The 16,563-nt window shown below is 44.8% G+C and overlaps 1 protein-coding gene and 1 long non-coding RNA gene across 4 annotated transcripts in view; one reads left to right on the forward strand and one right to left on the reverse strand.

Moving 5' to 3' along the window:
* DPP6 (dipeptidyl peptidase like 6) overlaps positions 1–16,563 on the reverse strand; it is a 1,254,484-nt gene that overhangs the window by 908,110 nt on the left and 329,811 nt on the right. The window lies entirely within an intron of this gene.
* Positions 10,596–13,750, forward strand: LOC138850489 (uncharacterized). The gene is made up of 3 exons (XR_011390300.2): positions 10,596–10,819; positions 10,919–11,055; positions 12,569–13,750. It is a non-coding gene; the product is annotated as an uncharacterized LOC138850489 (long non-coding RNA).

The raw sequence follows: 16,563 nt of genomic DNA on the forward strand, positions 1-16,563 counted from the left end.
CCCCCGGCGGCTCGGCCACGCGGGGGTCTGGGTGTGCTGTCGCTCTCTTTTCTGTTTTTGCTTTGTAAACTCCTTGCGCGGCCGCGCACGGCCTGATCAAAGCGATTGAATGGAGCAAAACACCGAAAAAAAAAAAAAAACATAAAGGGAGGGAAGAGCCTAGGCCCCAAGATTTGGCACCACCTAGAGACCGGCGAACATCTAGAGCAGATCTCCGCGCTCGCCCGCGCCCCTCGCGCGTCTCCGCCTTCCCTTCCCTCTCCCGCGGCCCCTAGGCTGGCTGATGGCGCCTGGGTGGCCCCAGGGCTGGAGGCTCGGAGAGGGCGGGCGCCCAGAGCGCGGGGTGCGCGCTGGAGACGCGAGAGGAGGGAGCGGGGGGCTAGGACCGCGACGAAGGGGGATGCGGGATGGGTGCCGAGGGCCAAGGGTGGGTGAGCGCTGAGGATACTCGGAGCGCCGCCAGAGGTCACACCCCGCAGCGCAGGACCAGAGTGGGAGACCTAAAACGAAATGGGGAGATGAGGCGGGCCGAGCCAAGGAGGGGAGAGACCCCCGTGGGCGCCCCGCCCACAGCGCGGAGCTCGACCCCACCTCTTGCACCTGCTCGCTCCCGCACTGCTGGGCTCCCTCCGAGGGGTGCCTCCTCCTGGGTTTCCTACACACCCTCCCACTTTTCCCCCCACCCTAACTCGAAACGACAACCGCAAAGACCCCCGAGGGCCTGGGGCTGCGTGTCCGGGTAGGGAGAGTGAGATGGGCTTGGAGGCGGGAGGCTGCCTGCAAGGAGGGGGTCCGGGGATGCAGGTTGCAGACGATCCCTTCTTTTCCTCTTCCTCCCCAAACCTCGTTCTCCTAAGAAAACGCCCTCAGGAAGCAGCGAGGAGGAGGTGGTCGGAGGAGGCCTGGTGGAAGCCTTCGGAGCAATCCCATTCAATGGTGCTCCGCACAAATCGCAGCCTCCGTGTGCTTTGCACGAATTACGCTTTTCGTTTTCACTAAACATGGGCAGAGGCCGGGGCAGTTGGGATGCCGACAACTTTTCCAAAGCTCGCGGCCTCTCCCTTCCCCACACCCCGCACTGGGAAGAAGCCAGAGGAGCGCCACGACACCAAAAGACGTGCACCGTTCCGGGGTTCGCTTTAACTCCTTTTGCTGCATTAAAACGTGCTTCAGCGCCCCTGTGTGGAAAGACGGGCAAACTGTGCTGTGCGGCCAGGCTCCAGCCTTGGCGGTTTGGGTCTCTCTCCTTCCCTCCGGACTCCCTTAGCTTCTCTCTCTTCCTTTCCTAATCATGGTTTGGCCATTCTTAGGGGGCTGCGCACTTCTCCTCGCCTCCTTTCCCTCCTCCATCTCTCTTCTGTCTCTGAGCCTTTCCAGGCTGGGATGGATCTGCCGGGACCAGGCCTGTAACTTCAAGGCCTGAACCGGTGGCTCACTCGCCCAGGCAGGGACTCTAGCCTGTGCCCGTGCACCCAGAGTGAGGGTGGGAGTCTTCACCTACTCCCAGGGCTCCTTGGCGTTCCCTGCGCCTCCTAGGTTTCCAGGACCCTTTCCCTGTAGGTTTTCAAAATAATAGGCGAGGCCACCTCTGAACAGACCAGACTCGGGGCTCCCCAGGCTGCCAACCGTCTCCTAGCATCCCTGTCTCAAGCCAAGAAAGCCCAGCGAGAGACCCGCCCGGTCGTGAAATTGCCTGTCTCCTCACCATCTTAGCTTGGAGGGAGACGCTGGATGCCGCAGAGCCAATCTCCCGTTCCACTGTTGTCTTCTCATGCTCTCAACCCATAGGAGTAGTTTTCAGTTTTAATCAAAATGTGTGTCACCCCCATCCGGTTTATTCTGTAGTTTCCCTCTAAGAAGAAGCATTTAAAAAAAAAAAAAAAAACTTGGCAACGAGGAAAGCTGGTGAGTGGGTGTTCCCATAGCTGCAAAGCCCTCTGCATGGGAGAGATCATAAAGATGGGGCCAGGGGTTGGGAGCACACTCCCCAACTCCCACCCCACTGCACTTGGGAGACAGAGTCCTGACGTTAAACTTTATAAGTCATCTCATTTAGATACATAGGAACTCTGGTTCTCATCCCGCTCCCTCACCCCAGCTGTGCCTTTGATAGAAGAAGCTGCCTCTCCCAGCACAGACTTAAAAGGAAGGTTCATGCTGTTCACTGCACCCCCAAGAACCTGACATTTCACTAAGTACAGATGCTCTGAGTCCTTATGTAACGTGTGTGAGTGAAATACGCCATGTATATTTTTACGCAAACTGTAAGAAGCAGTAGTATACGTACATCTTCAAATGATGCATTTATACAATATATAGTAATGACACAGAATAGCTTACAAAGCACACATGGTACTTCAAACTTGGGAGGGTATTCACAATCAGAATCAAAGAAGCACCTGTGCCCCTCAGATATTTCAATTTTTTTTATTCTTTTATTTATTTGAGAGGCAGAGAATCTGGGCGGGGTCTGGGGAGTGACAGAGGTATCTCCCATCGCCTGGTTCACTCCCCAGATGCCCACAACAGCCAGGATTGAGTCCCACCTTCCCTCCTGACGCCAACTTCCTGCTTATGTGGATCCTTGGAGGTAACAGGTGATGGCTCAAGGAGTTGGGTCCCTATTACCCACATGGTCCACCTGACTGCCCCTGTCCCAGCCATTACAGGCATTTCGGGGAATGGACCCATAGATGGGGAGATTTTGGGTTGTCTGCCCCTCTTTGTGTGTCTCTCTCACTATCTTTCAAATACTGTTTTTTTTTTAAACCCTACATTCTCAGGAGAGCTTGCAAGTGGTATTCAAATTATAATTTGGTCAAAGTTAATAACACTAATTAAAGTATTCAGAAAACATGATAAGTGATTTCTATTTTAAGAGATTTAAAAAATGAAACAAAACTAGAAAACCCAGAAACACAGAAATATTCGAAGTAGAAATGTGGGCTGGAAGAAGCAAATCTAAAAATTCAACAGGGGAAGAGGAGGGAGGCAGACGACCAAGGAAGAACAATAGCTGTCCAGAGGCAGGTGTGAAGACAGAATACGTGGAAGATCGAGGCGACAACACAGGAGCAGGTGTGTAGCTCAGGCCAACTTAGTCTGAGGACCTTGGGACTGACTCAGAATGAGGGGGCAGGTGTTTGCCACAGCAATCAAGATGCTGCTTAGAATGCCTGGGTTTGTGTCCTGGCTCCACTTCTGATTCCAGTTTCCTGCTGGTACGGACCCTGGGAGGAAGCAGGTGGATGGATGGCTCGAGTGCTTGGGTTCCTGCCGTGCACATGGGAGACCTGGTTGGAGTTCCTGGCGTCTGGCTTCAGCCTGGCCCAGCCTTAGCTGTGGTGAACACTTGGAGAGTGACCCAGCAGCAGATAGGATACATCTCTGTGTGTCTCTCTTTCTCTCTCTGCCTCTCAAATTAAAATTACTCATTTAAGAAAGTAAGAATCTGGCTTTCTTTCATCTTGTACATTGAAGACACTGTTCCTAGGAACATTTTAAAGAATGCCTTCGATGCCATGTGCCAGTATGGCATGCATGCTTATACACACACATTTGTGCCCTAAACATTGATGCACAAATTGCAGCCGTATCTTCAGCGACTGTGAAGACTCTGCAGTCCAAATGCCAAATACTAATCAGCAGGTTACTGTTCTAGAATGAGTGCAGTGATACAATCTTACAGAATGACAACCTATGGCATTTTAAGTTTATGATACATAATTCAATTCTTGCCCTCTAATAACTGTTTCAAGAACTTGTGCCATCTTCTCCTGCCCCTGCCAAGAAAAGAACCATAAAGAAAAAGGGACTCTGGGGTGGGGCCGGTGCTGTGGCCCGGCTGGTTAAAGCCCCAGCCTGCAGTGCCGGCATCCCATATGGGCACTGGTTCGAGTCTCAGCTGCTCATCTTCTGATCCAGCTCTCTGCTATGGCTTGGGAAAGCAGTGTAAGATGGCCCAAGTCCTTGGGCCCCTGCACCTACATAGGAGACCTGGAAGAACTTCCTGGCTCCTGGCTTCAGATCAGCTTATCTCTGGCCATTGCGGTCATCTGGAGAGTGAACCAGCAGAATGGAAGACCTCTCTCTCTCTGGCTCTTCCTCTCTGTATAACTCTGTCTTTCAAATAAATAAAATAATTCTTTTAAAAAAAAAGAAAAAGGGACTCTGAAGAGTAACAAAACTATCAATGTGTCTCTGAACACAGATACAGGGTTTCTCCCTCAGCTCAAGTTGTCCTTGAACATCTTAAATATACTTTGGAGCAGGTTTTTCATCTTTACTTATATTTAGTTAATTATATTACAAAAGCAGAGAGACAGGAAAAAGAGAGAGAGAGAGAGAGAGAGAGAGAGAGAGAGAAACAGAAGCTCCATATTCTGCCAACCACCCCCCTATGCCTACAGTGGCCACAGCTGGACCAGACTGAAGTGAAGCCAGGTGCCAGCAACTGAGTTGAATTCTTCACACAGGTGGCAGAGACCCACTGCTGGAGCCATCTCCTGCTACCTCCCAGGACTGCACCAACAGGAATCTGCAGTTAACAGCAAACCAAGGACTCAAACTCAGGCACTCCTGTGCACTCTTATATGGTATGGAAGCACCTTAACTGCTATGAAAATGCTCCCATTGTACTTATTGGGTAAGTATGGGGAAAATATTTTTTTAATTACTTCATGTGTTATTTTACATCAAGATTTTAATTCCTTAAAAATGCTTCAGGGGCCGGGACTGTGGCATAGTTGGTAAAGTTGCCTCCTGTGACACTGGCATACCATATGAGCACTGGTTTGTGTCCTGGCTGCTCCACTTCTGACCAAGCTCCCTGCTAATGGCTTAGGAAAAACAGTGGAAGATGGCCCAATTACTTGGGCCTCTATACCCACCTGGAAAACCTGGGAAAAGCTCCTGGCTCCTGGTTTGACCTGGCCCAGCCCTGGCCGTTGCAGCCATTTGGGAAGTGAACCAGCAGATGGAAGACCTCTCTGTCTCTCCCTCTCTCTTTCTCTATAACTCTGACTTTCAAATAAATAAATAAATTTTTAAAAAAGAGACTCAATTCACACATTAACTCTGTGTTAATGTTACGACTTTTCTTATTTTTCTAACGCTATCTGGAGAAATGAATTGACTAACTTACCACGTTCTTAAGGAAGTTCTTCCATAAAACAGTGATCACCAAAATATTTTTAGTATTATTACCATAAACTAATATGAATGGGAGAAATAAATGTATGGGTAGCTTGAGAAAAGACATAGACACAAGACCTAACTCAGCTGTCTCCTAAATTTTTGAGTTTGTATTTACAAGATGTCTAGTAACTAGAGACTAGGAGGGTGGGTATCATGGTACAGCTGGTTTAGCTGCCACTTGTAATGCCAGCATTCCATATCAGAGTGCCAGTTTGAGTTCCAGTTACTAGCTTCTTAATTTTTTTTTTAAATTTATTTGACAGGTAGAGTTATAGACAGAGAGAGAGAGAGAGAGAGAGAGAGAGAAAGGTCTTCCTTCCATTGGTTTACTCCCCAAATGGCCGCTATGGCTGGCGCTGTGCTAATCCAAAGCCAGGAGCCAGGTGCTTCTTCCTGGTCTCCCATGCAGGTGCAGGGGCCCAAGCACTTGGGCCATCCTCCACAGCCCTCCTGGGCCACAGCAGAGAGCTGGATAGGAAGAGGAGCAATGGGGACTAGAACCTGGTGCCCATATGGGATGCCGGCATCGCAGGTGGAGGATTAACCAAGTGAGCCACAGTGCCGGCACCCTAGTTACTTGCTTCTAATACAGCTTCCTGCTACTGCATCTTGGGAAGAAGAACATGGCTCAAGTGCTTAAGTCCTGCCTCCCATGTGGGAGACCCAGAATGAGTTCCTTGCTTCTAGCTTCAGCCTGGCCAAGCCCTGGCCTTTGAGACCATTTTGGGAAAGAACCAGCAGATGGAAGATTTTTGTCTCTCCCTCCCTCCCTCTCTCCCTCTCTCTCTCTCTCTTTCTCTCTCTGTCCCTCACATAGATGAAAATAAATAATCACTTAAAAATAAAAATACAATTGGACTGAGTAATATGCCCTATTTACAAACTTTTACAAAGGAAATGGCTAGTGTGCACAGGCACACACACACATGCTACAAAATAGAATTGCTATTCTGGGCTTTCAAAATAACACAGAATGAATGTATGAATTGAGTTAATTTTCAGATTTTCAACTTGATACTTTAATATCTTTAAAGAAAAACATTCATTTTAACTTAATCCAAAAACGCTTTCTCTAAAATCAATGAAGTTGACTTTGAATCTCCCAGTAGTACTTTTCATGCATTTTAGTACCGCTATTGTGCAACTCCCTGGTTTCTACATACAGTTCGTGGTGCGTCTATAATGGATTTCCCCCAGCATCACTGTCACCAACCCAAAAGGAAAATCAACATAAGTGGTAGAGTTTATACCAGGAAAGTTAGGCAACCATCGATTCAACTAAATGGCTGATGTCCATCTCATCAAAGTGCGTTGTTCTTGGTCCTAGGGAGGGCTTGGAGGTCACAGCCTCCTCTGCTTCCCTTGGCTTCTCTCTTGCATCCCTCACCTCTCTGCTCTACTTTCAATCATAATACCCTCCCTCTTTTCTCCCACTTTCTACCATCTTTTCTTTGCTTTCTCATTCCTGCCATTTCTCTAGATCAGTATCAGTAGGCTTATGTATGTTTTTCCCTCTAAAAATCCCTTGCTGCTCTCTGAATACATATGAAACCTTGCCTTTTACTTGCAATATTGCTGTGGAAATTATCCCAATAATCACCTCTCATCCGAGAGGAAGCACAAACCTCTGTCTTTTCACATTTTCTATTTATACAACAATAGCTTCCACAAGGCTCTTAGGATTTTTAGACCATTGAATATAGAAGAGAATATGCTGTTTCTGTTTGTCCCTGGTGATCGTTTGAACCAAACCATGTCATTCTTTCAAATGTCTTAATTCATAGATCTAGCATGATTAGATTAAAAGGGAGATGACTTCTGCTCTGCAAGGCCCCTAGAGTTCCTTGCCCTTTTCAAACCATGCACTTCCCTGGGTCTAGTGAATTAAGCTAAATAGGTTTCCCTTAAATGTTCAAGTGACATTAATGAGCCTCTGCACTTTCAGTACTTTAATTTTTTATTTAACAGAGGCAATGGCTGGAAGAAGAGAAAGCTTTTATCTGTTCTCTCTGGTGACCACTGGCAAGCATTTTGAAGGACCAAGCCCTGCCTGGTTGAGGTATGGCCGACTGCAGAACTACATGTGACGCAGGCCGAGTAGTGCAGGGCTCAGCCCATCCCGTGGGGGTGCTTGCCTCCACATCACATGGGGGGATTTGTAGGCTTTCACTTCAAAGCAATACAACAGTGGGGTAGAAATAAGGCTGGTCAAATGCAGGGTCTTCTCCAGGCAGCGAGAAGCACAGATAACATCAATGCATTGAATCTTGCCATGAAAATCAGTGCTCACAAGCAGGCCACAGGAAACAATTACAGAAAATGGCAAAACCTCATCTCAATGAAAGTAACTGCAATTACAAAGAAAGCGAATATGGTGTATTCCCAGACTGTACATCAGAAATAAGACTTGGGGAAGATTGCATGTGAGCCTGACTTAATTCACCCTAGAAAAGAAGGCTAAGCTACCAGAAATAGCAGAAGGAAGTAAAAGAAGCCCTGCAAACTGGCCTCCAGGTGCAAGAACCATCTACCCTCAGTGTATTCCTGCATTTCTTTTGCCAACAAGGCAACGGCTGTGATGTCGGCAGGAGAGAACAGTGAAGTTTTCCTTTAAACAGCAAATAGTGATGCGATGCCTAAGAGTTAGGACCAGGAGCCACCCTGGAGGCAGGCAAGAATGAGAGAGCCTGCTTGGTGGACATCCACCTGGCTGGATTTGAGAACGTCTCTTAAAAGCCAGTTCCTTCACTGTCTGGCCCCAAGTCAAACATTGTCCAAATTAAGGCAGATCCTTTGAGTTAAGGCATTATCTGGAACAGCATCAATGATAATTAGCAAATAAGCAAGATTTGAATGCAAAGGAGATAAGCAAACATTCGCTCTGGTGCATGGCACAAGCACAAAGATAACAAACCAGCTCTTTAATACGCAGTGGGGCATTCTGAGTAGCAGCTTCCTCTGCCAGGGGCATAATACACTCTGCTACATCTCCAAGCCAGGGTTTCCAAGTCCTGAGGATTCATTTTTGAGGTAAGCAATTATTTTATTTCCACATTCAAAACTGTGACAATTGAATATTGCTCAGCAAATATTCACTGATCCCATAACGTTGGTAGGGAAGTGTTCTAACCTGACCCACTGACTGGTCTACCATGTGATTTACTTTGGCCAATGGAACATAAATGGACATAATACAGTCAGAGACTTTGCAGGCACCTGTAGAGCCTGGCTGACCTCTGTACTCTGGTGATGCACCACATCAGAATATGCCTCACTTACCTGCTGCTGTTTTGGCCTGGCCTTCCGAGGGAGCACACTTGGAACTGACTGAACCCGGCCTGTAGCCTGAGGCTAAATTGAGCTTTTGGGAAGCAGGAAGCAGAACTTGAGCACAGTGTAGAGCAGCTAAATTACAATTGAACTGAGGAAATGAAGGTCTTAGAATAAACGCTTGTTGGGTAAGTCTTTGCAATGGAGATAATTACCCAGGAAACTAGTGTCATTAGCTCATGAGAATGAAAACTAAACCCATGCATGAAAAATGATATAGCTAATATCCACGCTTATTATAAGAAATGTCACCTATTCAGTGAGTATCAGAATGTCTACAGTGTACCATGAACTTGCTTTCCTGTAGATTATAGTCAACACATCTTGAAGTGAATGAAGCCCGGTGCTATATATAAATAAAGCTCAATAATGCTTTCCCTTTGTGAATAGATACCGGCTTTTCAGTATCGTGTTCATTGTTGTACATTTGCAACACTGCTAGTTTTATTATGGAAAGACAATTAGCAATCACCAGATCACAAACATATTCATAATAAAGTCGTGGATGATTATTATTATTATTATTATGAGAGCACCAAGTAAAATGAACTGAAGCAATGACTTTCAAAGAGTTGTGTTTGGACCAGCAGCATCAGCATCATCTAGGTAGGGACTTGTTAGAAATGCAAATTCTGGGGTTCCATCTAAGCTCTACTGAAATGGAAACCCAAGACTGGGGCTGGGCAATCTGGAGTTTAGCAAGACTTCCAGATGATTCTGATGCATGCTCAAGTTTGAAAACTGCTGCACAGGAATAACGTGCTAGAAAAATTGTCTACATGACACCAAGGTGACCTGAAAGATTCCCTAAATGTCTGCTTATTCTCAGAAAACGGCTTACTCAGAGTATTTAACAAGGCTGCTTCTAAGGGTAAAGCTTTTTCAAGAATATAAAATCCGTTTCTCATTCAAAGGAGTTCTCTTAAGGATTCATTCAAGCTCAAAATAGAAAGGAGTTAGGTTGGTCTTTGCAGGGCATTTTCGGATGGCTGTTTTACCCCTGGTTTGATGTTCAAGGCTCATTTCAGGTGGCGTCCAAAAGGGCATTGTTAAAGTAAAAGCAGAGGTATGGTCAAAAGTAAGATGCCAAGACTACATCTTAGAGATGCTTTGATTTTGTCCCTTAGCAAAGAGCCTCTCTCATCTTGCCAGAATACATGCATTGGGCAGAGGTGTTCCATAGAACTTTAAGGTGACAAAAGCCTTACACTTTCAAATTGATTTCATTACAAGAAATCTTCAATGTCTCTGATCTGGACTCACTGCTTATTTAATGCCCCCCAAAAAAGTCTTAATTTAAAAATCAATGAAATTCATAAACATATTTAAGTTGAAAACTGATTTTTATGAACTTAATTTTCCTGAATCTGCTCCTTGGAAGCATGTTAAAATGGTCACGATAAAATTTATTTTCTTTCAGTGTCACTTACTATTTCATTCACATGTCCATGGAAAATACTTGCAAGTTTTGAAATGGGAGGATGCTACATTAGGTGACTTAATGGTTTTTCTCGAAGTTTAACATCTTCTCTGACCCAGCTGTGCACGTTTAATATTTATAGGCAAATATCAATGTACACACAGAAGATCTTAAACACAGAGTATAAGACCTAAGCCGGAAAAGTAAACCTGCAAGTCGAGTCTGAATGCTATGTGTCTTCACATCCTTATGAGCAAATAACAATAGATACCAATGCAAAACCCTGATTCATGCACATACGTGGGTGTGTCAGTAGGAGAAGCAGCAGGCTCCCATTAATGAAAACAGATTACATTAGGAGCAATAAAACTGAAATGAAGCCTTGCATTTGCTTCTTCTGGGTAATGCAATTCACTGTGGACTGTAACTCTATCAGCTCTTCTCTACCCGTTTCTGAACAATTTCCTTCTCATAAAGGGGGAAAATAGGTTTGTCTATACCACTAATTGCATTTCAAATCATAGTAATTTGGAATTCAGAAAAGTAATTCTCCTCACAATTACTTATATTTATATTTTGCTTGACAGGTAAACAGAAATTGCCTGTTGGCTAAATAAATCCATTAGTCATATAAGCCTGTGATTTAAACAGCTTTTTTTCTCACTCACAGCAATAAGAAAATTGACTCCCTGCTGCAATAGGATGAGGTGGATTCCATTTGTTCCTTGGATTGTGCTTTGAGTCCTTGATGGGCCCCATTATCTCAGTCCTCTTGCCATGCACCCAAAATCACCACCATTGCACCTCTTTATAACCTGACAACGCCCAAAGTGCACCATTCATACAGGACCTTTCCGATATTCATGGAGAAAGGTGAATAAATTAATACTTTCTAAAGTACTAAAGAATTTCTTAGGCATATCGGGGTAAATGACAAAGCAAGATAAGGGTACATGGACAACTGCCTTTCAGGATTCTTCGGCTCTCTCCTCCGTCCCAGGGCTTGGGTACCAACCGCAACCTCAAGTTCAAGTAAAATGAGTTGTAAATAGCTGCTTGTGATCTCAATGGATGCTGAGTTCCCCAACGACGATGTTCAAATACATAAGGTAAGTGTCTTCTTGAATAGGCAATTTGCTCAAGAAACAGAAAGTTTTCAGATCCAAATATGTTATTGGAAGGAATTCAGAAATTATGAGTATTCTAAGACAAAACATACGGCTTCCCATAAGTTACACAGTTACATCACAGTCTCAGGAGGTGTACTCATCAAGGGTGCTTTAACAGAAAAGAGGAGGTAGGTACTGGCCCAACATTATCCACTGATCATATCTGCATTTTATTAAGTCCTCCAATAAAAGAGGAGGGACCCCCAAAACTTCAGGCCTTAACGTTCACAGGTAGCTACTGATTTGCTGCAAAGGTAGCCTGCTTGTCCCATGATGAAAAACAGCCACTTTAATTGTATCTCAGATACGCGGGGAGAAGGGAGAGAGGAGAGTGATGGCTTTACCACATTCATTTAAAAACCAAGGCCGGCGCCGCGGCTCACTAGGCTAATCCTCCGCCTAGCGGCGCCGGCACACCGGGTTCTAGTCCCGGTCGGGGCACCGGATTCTGTCCCGGTTGCCCCTCTTCCAGGCCAGCTCTCTGCTGTGGCCCGGGAGTGCAGTGGAGGATGGCCCAAGTGCTTGGGCCCTGCACCTGCATGGGAGACCTGGAGGAAGCACCTGCATCCCATGGGAGACCAGGAAAAGCACCTGGCTCCTGGCTCCTGCCATCGGATCAGCGCGGTGCGCCGGCCGCAGCGCGCCAGCCGCGGCGGCCATTGGAGAGTGAACCAACGGCAAAGGAAGACCTTTCTCTCTGTCTCTCTCTCTCACTGTCCACTCTGCCTGTCAAAAAAAAAAAAAAAAAAAAAAAAAAAAACAAACAAACAAAACACCAGACGCTTAGTTTATTAGCACTCTGTACTTTAGTACTTTCAAATACGCAACCCCGCTGCCCTCAGGAGACTCCCAAGAGGCAAACCAGGACTTGGCATCAGAAGAGCCAGTTTGCAATGCACCCCACCAACGCAGAGTGAGTCAAAAGAGAACAGGCTTGAAATGCTGTGCCAGCAAGCAGCAGGGAGGAACGACATGAGGATGTGTAGCAGGCAGGCCAAGCTTGCCTCCGAGGCACTTGTAATCAAATAAGGATAAAAAGAAAAGAAAAAATAGCCCAGTCCCGAAGAACAGATACAGAATTCGCACTCAGATTTTCATAGCAGAAACCTATTTTCTACGATGCGTATGTTTCTGTTATTTCACAAAATTAATTTCATTTTGTATTTGCCTATGGGAGACACCACATGATGGGATGAGTGTCGAGGGCCTCCGTGAGTCTTAATCCAGCCGGTAGAGGTAGTGGTCTCTAAAAGCCGGTGTCATAGCAGCTCATTGACTCTGTTCTCTAAGAGCAGGGGCTGGCCGTCAGGCTGGATCAACATACACCCTCTGTTTCTAACTGGGTGTTAGAAAAAGGAAGCCAGAAACACAGTGTCGTAAGTGTTTATCCTTATCTTGCAGCCTGTTTTGATTTTTGGACCCTGTGTGCTGTTTGTTCTTTTCATTGATCTAGGCAAAGAAAACTGCATAAAACAAGTGGACACATACATTTCTCATCATCTCAGATTTCTCTTATGTTCTCACTTCTTATTGCTTCTCTTCCCAACCCACACCACACAGCAGCATCAGCTGTGACAGCATCCATGCCACTGCAAAGCAACTCGGAACATCAATTAGCTTACAGCTTTTTATGTGAATAACCCTCTGATGAACCAACTGCAAAAACAAAAGCAACACAACAACAACAGAAAAACCAAAGCATGACAAGACAAAATAAAGAGTTGTGGAAGTGCTGGTTTGGGGCACACTGAGAGTTACTCAGAGCCCGATGCTGCCACTTGGGGGTGCTATGGGCGTTCAGAAATCTAAGCGCAGTCCTGGCGAAGGGCAGTCCTTCATTCTGATCACACCGTTTCTGCATTCAACTAATCACAGGGGAAATGAGACAGCCTTTTAGCAGACTTTTGTTTCCTATGAAAAGAAAGACTGCTGCTCTATAAATGTTTGCAATGCTCTCACAAATATTAAAGTCAAGTCAGTAAATGAACCATAACTCTGTCTTCTCATTATTGAAGAGTCAGATATTCCAAGAGGACGGAGATAAGGCTGAAAATGAGTTCAATTTCCATTAATTATGGAGGACAGGCATATCATACTGATGGCTTGTGAGCAAAGAATTTCATGATTCAGAGAAGAGATCCTGGATCACCTTTTCTTTTTTATCTGCTGGGCCATCGATGGTTGGGTTACAGGACCACATCTGATGAAGCAGGGCCGTGGCAAAGGTGCTGCTGAAAGGCAGTAAACAACACTGGACTACAAAGAGGCATCCAGGGACTGGCCATCCTATATAGGCGTCGGTTCAAGTCCTGGCTGCTCCACTTCCGATCCAGCTCCCTGCCAATGTGCCTGGGAAAGCGGTGGAAGATGGCTCAAGTCCTTGGATCCTTGAACCCGTGTTGCAGACCCAGAAGAAGCTCCTAGCTTTTGTCTTTGGATCACCTCAGCTCTGGCCTTTGTGGCCATTTGGGGAGTAAATCAATGAATGGAAGACACCCCCCCCCCTCTGTGTGTGTGTGTGTGTGTGTGTGTGTGTGTGTGTTTCTACCTCTCTTGGTAACTCTTTCAAATAAATAAATAAATCTTAAAAAAAAACCACAAGCATCTGGACAGGCATGTCGCACTGTAGTTAGCTCAACACGTGAGAGTGGTGCAGTCCTAGCTCCACTTCTTATCCTGCTTCCTGCTAATGCACACCCTAGAGGTCAACTGGTAATAAGGTCCCTGCCACCCATGTGGGAGACCTGGATTGAGTTCTGGGTTCCCAGCTTTGGCTAGGACCCAAAGATCTAGCCTTGGCTGTTGTAGGCTTTTGGGGAGTGAAGCAGTGAATAAAAGATCAGTATCGCTCTCTCTCCCTTTCAAATAAAATGAAAATATGAAAATCAAATCTAAAACAAAACCAAACACAAGCATCACTGGGACTTATTCCATCCATCACTTTCTTCTGATAGAATAAGAGGATCCACGGGGAAGAGTCTATGCTGTGATACCTGACACTCTCTCTGAGGAAACATTAAATAAGTTGATTATCTTGGAGAGCAGCCCTAGATGGTCAGATTTGCCTCAGTCTCCTTGGAGAAAATGAATTTTCTCATCTTTGAAAAGTTATTGGTTCATTTTGGGAAAACAGCTTTATATATGTCAGTTTTTTAAAATGCATGATTTTATAAAACCTGGAAGTAGATCTGGGATATCATCAGATATCCTCCAAAATGAACTCTGGTTTTATTTGTAAACTTTCAACCCATGGGAATTGTACTGAAGATTCATAATAGATTCAGTTTGGGTGGAATTTTATAATTATGTGTTTTACCTACATGATCTTATATAATAATTTTAACATTCCTGTGGTGTAAGTATCAGAGGGTTGTAATTCAAACCCAGTGCTCCATCATGCCGGAAAATTTCCAGTAGTTTCTATTCACTCACTTCTGTCAGACTGACAAATCATTCATTGGAAGCACATTCCAAGAAGTTGTGAAAGTGAATTTCCAGATGCCACAGCCATTGCCTTACTTTACAATCAAGCTCAAAGTCAACTCCCTCCAATGGAGTGTCCGTGAGGTTTGTAGGAGTTACCATTAGTCTTGGTGATTCCTCCTAACAACTACCTCACCCACCTTATAAAACAGACCTCCCTTTACCCGATGCTATTCACTCATTTATTCATGCAACACATGTTATTGAGCATTTACCATGGTCATCCATGTCTTAGCTTCCTCATATAAGTTCCCTAAGAAGAAGATGTGAGGCCGGCGCTGCGGTTCACTAGGCTAATCCTCCGCCTAGCGGCGCCGGCACACCAGGTTCTAGTCCCGGTCGGGGCGCCGGATTCTGTCCCGGTTGCCCCTCTTCCAGGCCAGCTCTCTGCTGTGGCCAGGGAGTGCAGTGGAGGATGGCCCAAGTACTTGGACCCTGCACCCCATGGGAGACCAGGATAAGTACCTGGCTCCTGGCTCCTGCCATCGGATCAGTGCGGTGCGCCAGCCGCGGCGGCCATTAGAGGGTGAACCAATGGCAAAGGAAGACCTTTCTCCCTGCCTCTCTCTCTCACTGTCCACTCTGCCTGTCAAAAAAAAAAAAAAAAAAAAAAAAAAAAAAGAAGAAGAAGAAGAAGAAGAAGTGAGATTCATACAAAGAACTCTGACGTACATAGAGTATGAATTCACTTAAGTCATACTTATCTACAGAGTCCTTGCAGATGGAGTCTGTTGGGAGACGCTCTGAATGGTGATTGCTAAGATCCCAATGATAAGAAGATGCTATATTAGTCACCACAGTGACTTTCAAAAGCTATATGCTATAACCCACTGGTAGACCATACTAATTATGAAATTAGTATATGATTATAAATAAAAATTTGAAAACAATCACATTGTATGTGTTTTTCTCATGCATGCACAATGGGCTCCTTCTGGATAGACAAGTTGTTTTGTTTTGGTGCCTCCCTGGGTCTCCCCAAATCACTACAAGCTCTGTGAGTTCAGAGGATCACTTACGTCTCCTTTACTTCTCATGGAGCACATCTGTCACAGTGCCTGGAAGAGTGCCGGTGAGCAATATTTTCTAAATCAATGAATGAGGCTATAACAACACCAATAACAAAAAAGGTAGGCAAGTGTTGATTTATATCATATGAAAGAGCTGATAAAGCCAGTTTAGAACTCCTTCCCTGAATTTAAAAATATATATTTTACATGAAGTGGAATTTGTTGGCTTCTAACATCCTAGATTCCAGAGACAAACGTGAAAGGACAGATAGTTTCTATATCAATGAAGCAAAACATCTGGGTGTTTGTGTTATTGAGTTAGGATTTTGCCATTGGATTGTAGTCATAATTAAGAAAGTTTATTTACTACACCAGGCCTAGGTGACCACAATGCCTTCCTGTGCCTCCTGAAAGCCTTCAGGGACGAATAGATGTCTCATGCAGAGGAAACTTGATAGGTGGACAGGGGAAGGGATTTCACTTAGAATTTTTATTATATTTTGTGGTACGGTCATTTATCTCTAAAAGGCTAATATATCCTAGAAAAACTAATATTGTATAATGCCACTTATAATGGATATTAAATCTCCCCTAGAGTGGTTTATCTGTCCACAGTAGATTAACACCACTGCTAAAAAGTCAATGCAATAATTTTTCATTTATAAAATTAATTTCTTACAAATGAAACAAATTAAATATATATGTATATATATATACATATATTTGACTATACTATACTTGACTGACAGGTCCTATTAGTGATCAAGTTAGTAGAGAACTTTCAAGAGAAGTTGGAAAAATCTTCATCCTGTATGTATTTTTGTTATGCATGTACAATGGACCTCTCCAAAGAAACAAACTCTCCTATCAGATGCCTCACAAGCAGTACTGATTATTTTATTATATATTCACTCATTTAATAATCCACTAAGTCATTTTTTTTGACAGGCAGAAT

This window comes from Oryctolagus cuniculus, chromosome 7 (assembly GCF_051225735.1).
Source record: "Oryctolagus cuniculus isolate XC-2025 breed Fujian yellow rabbit chromosome 7, ASM5122573v1, whole genome shotgun sequence".
Taxonomy (NCBI): Eukaryota; Metazoa; Chordata; class Mammalia; order Lagomorpha; family Leporidae; genus Oryctolagus; species Oryctolagus cuniculus.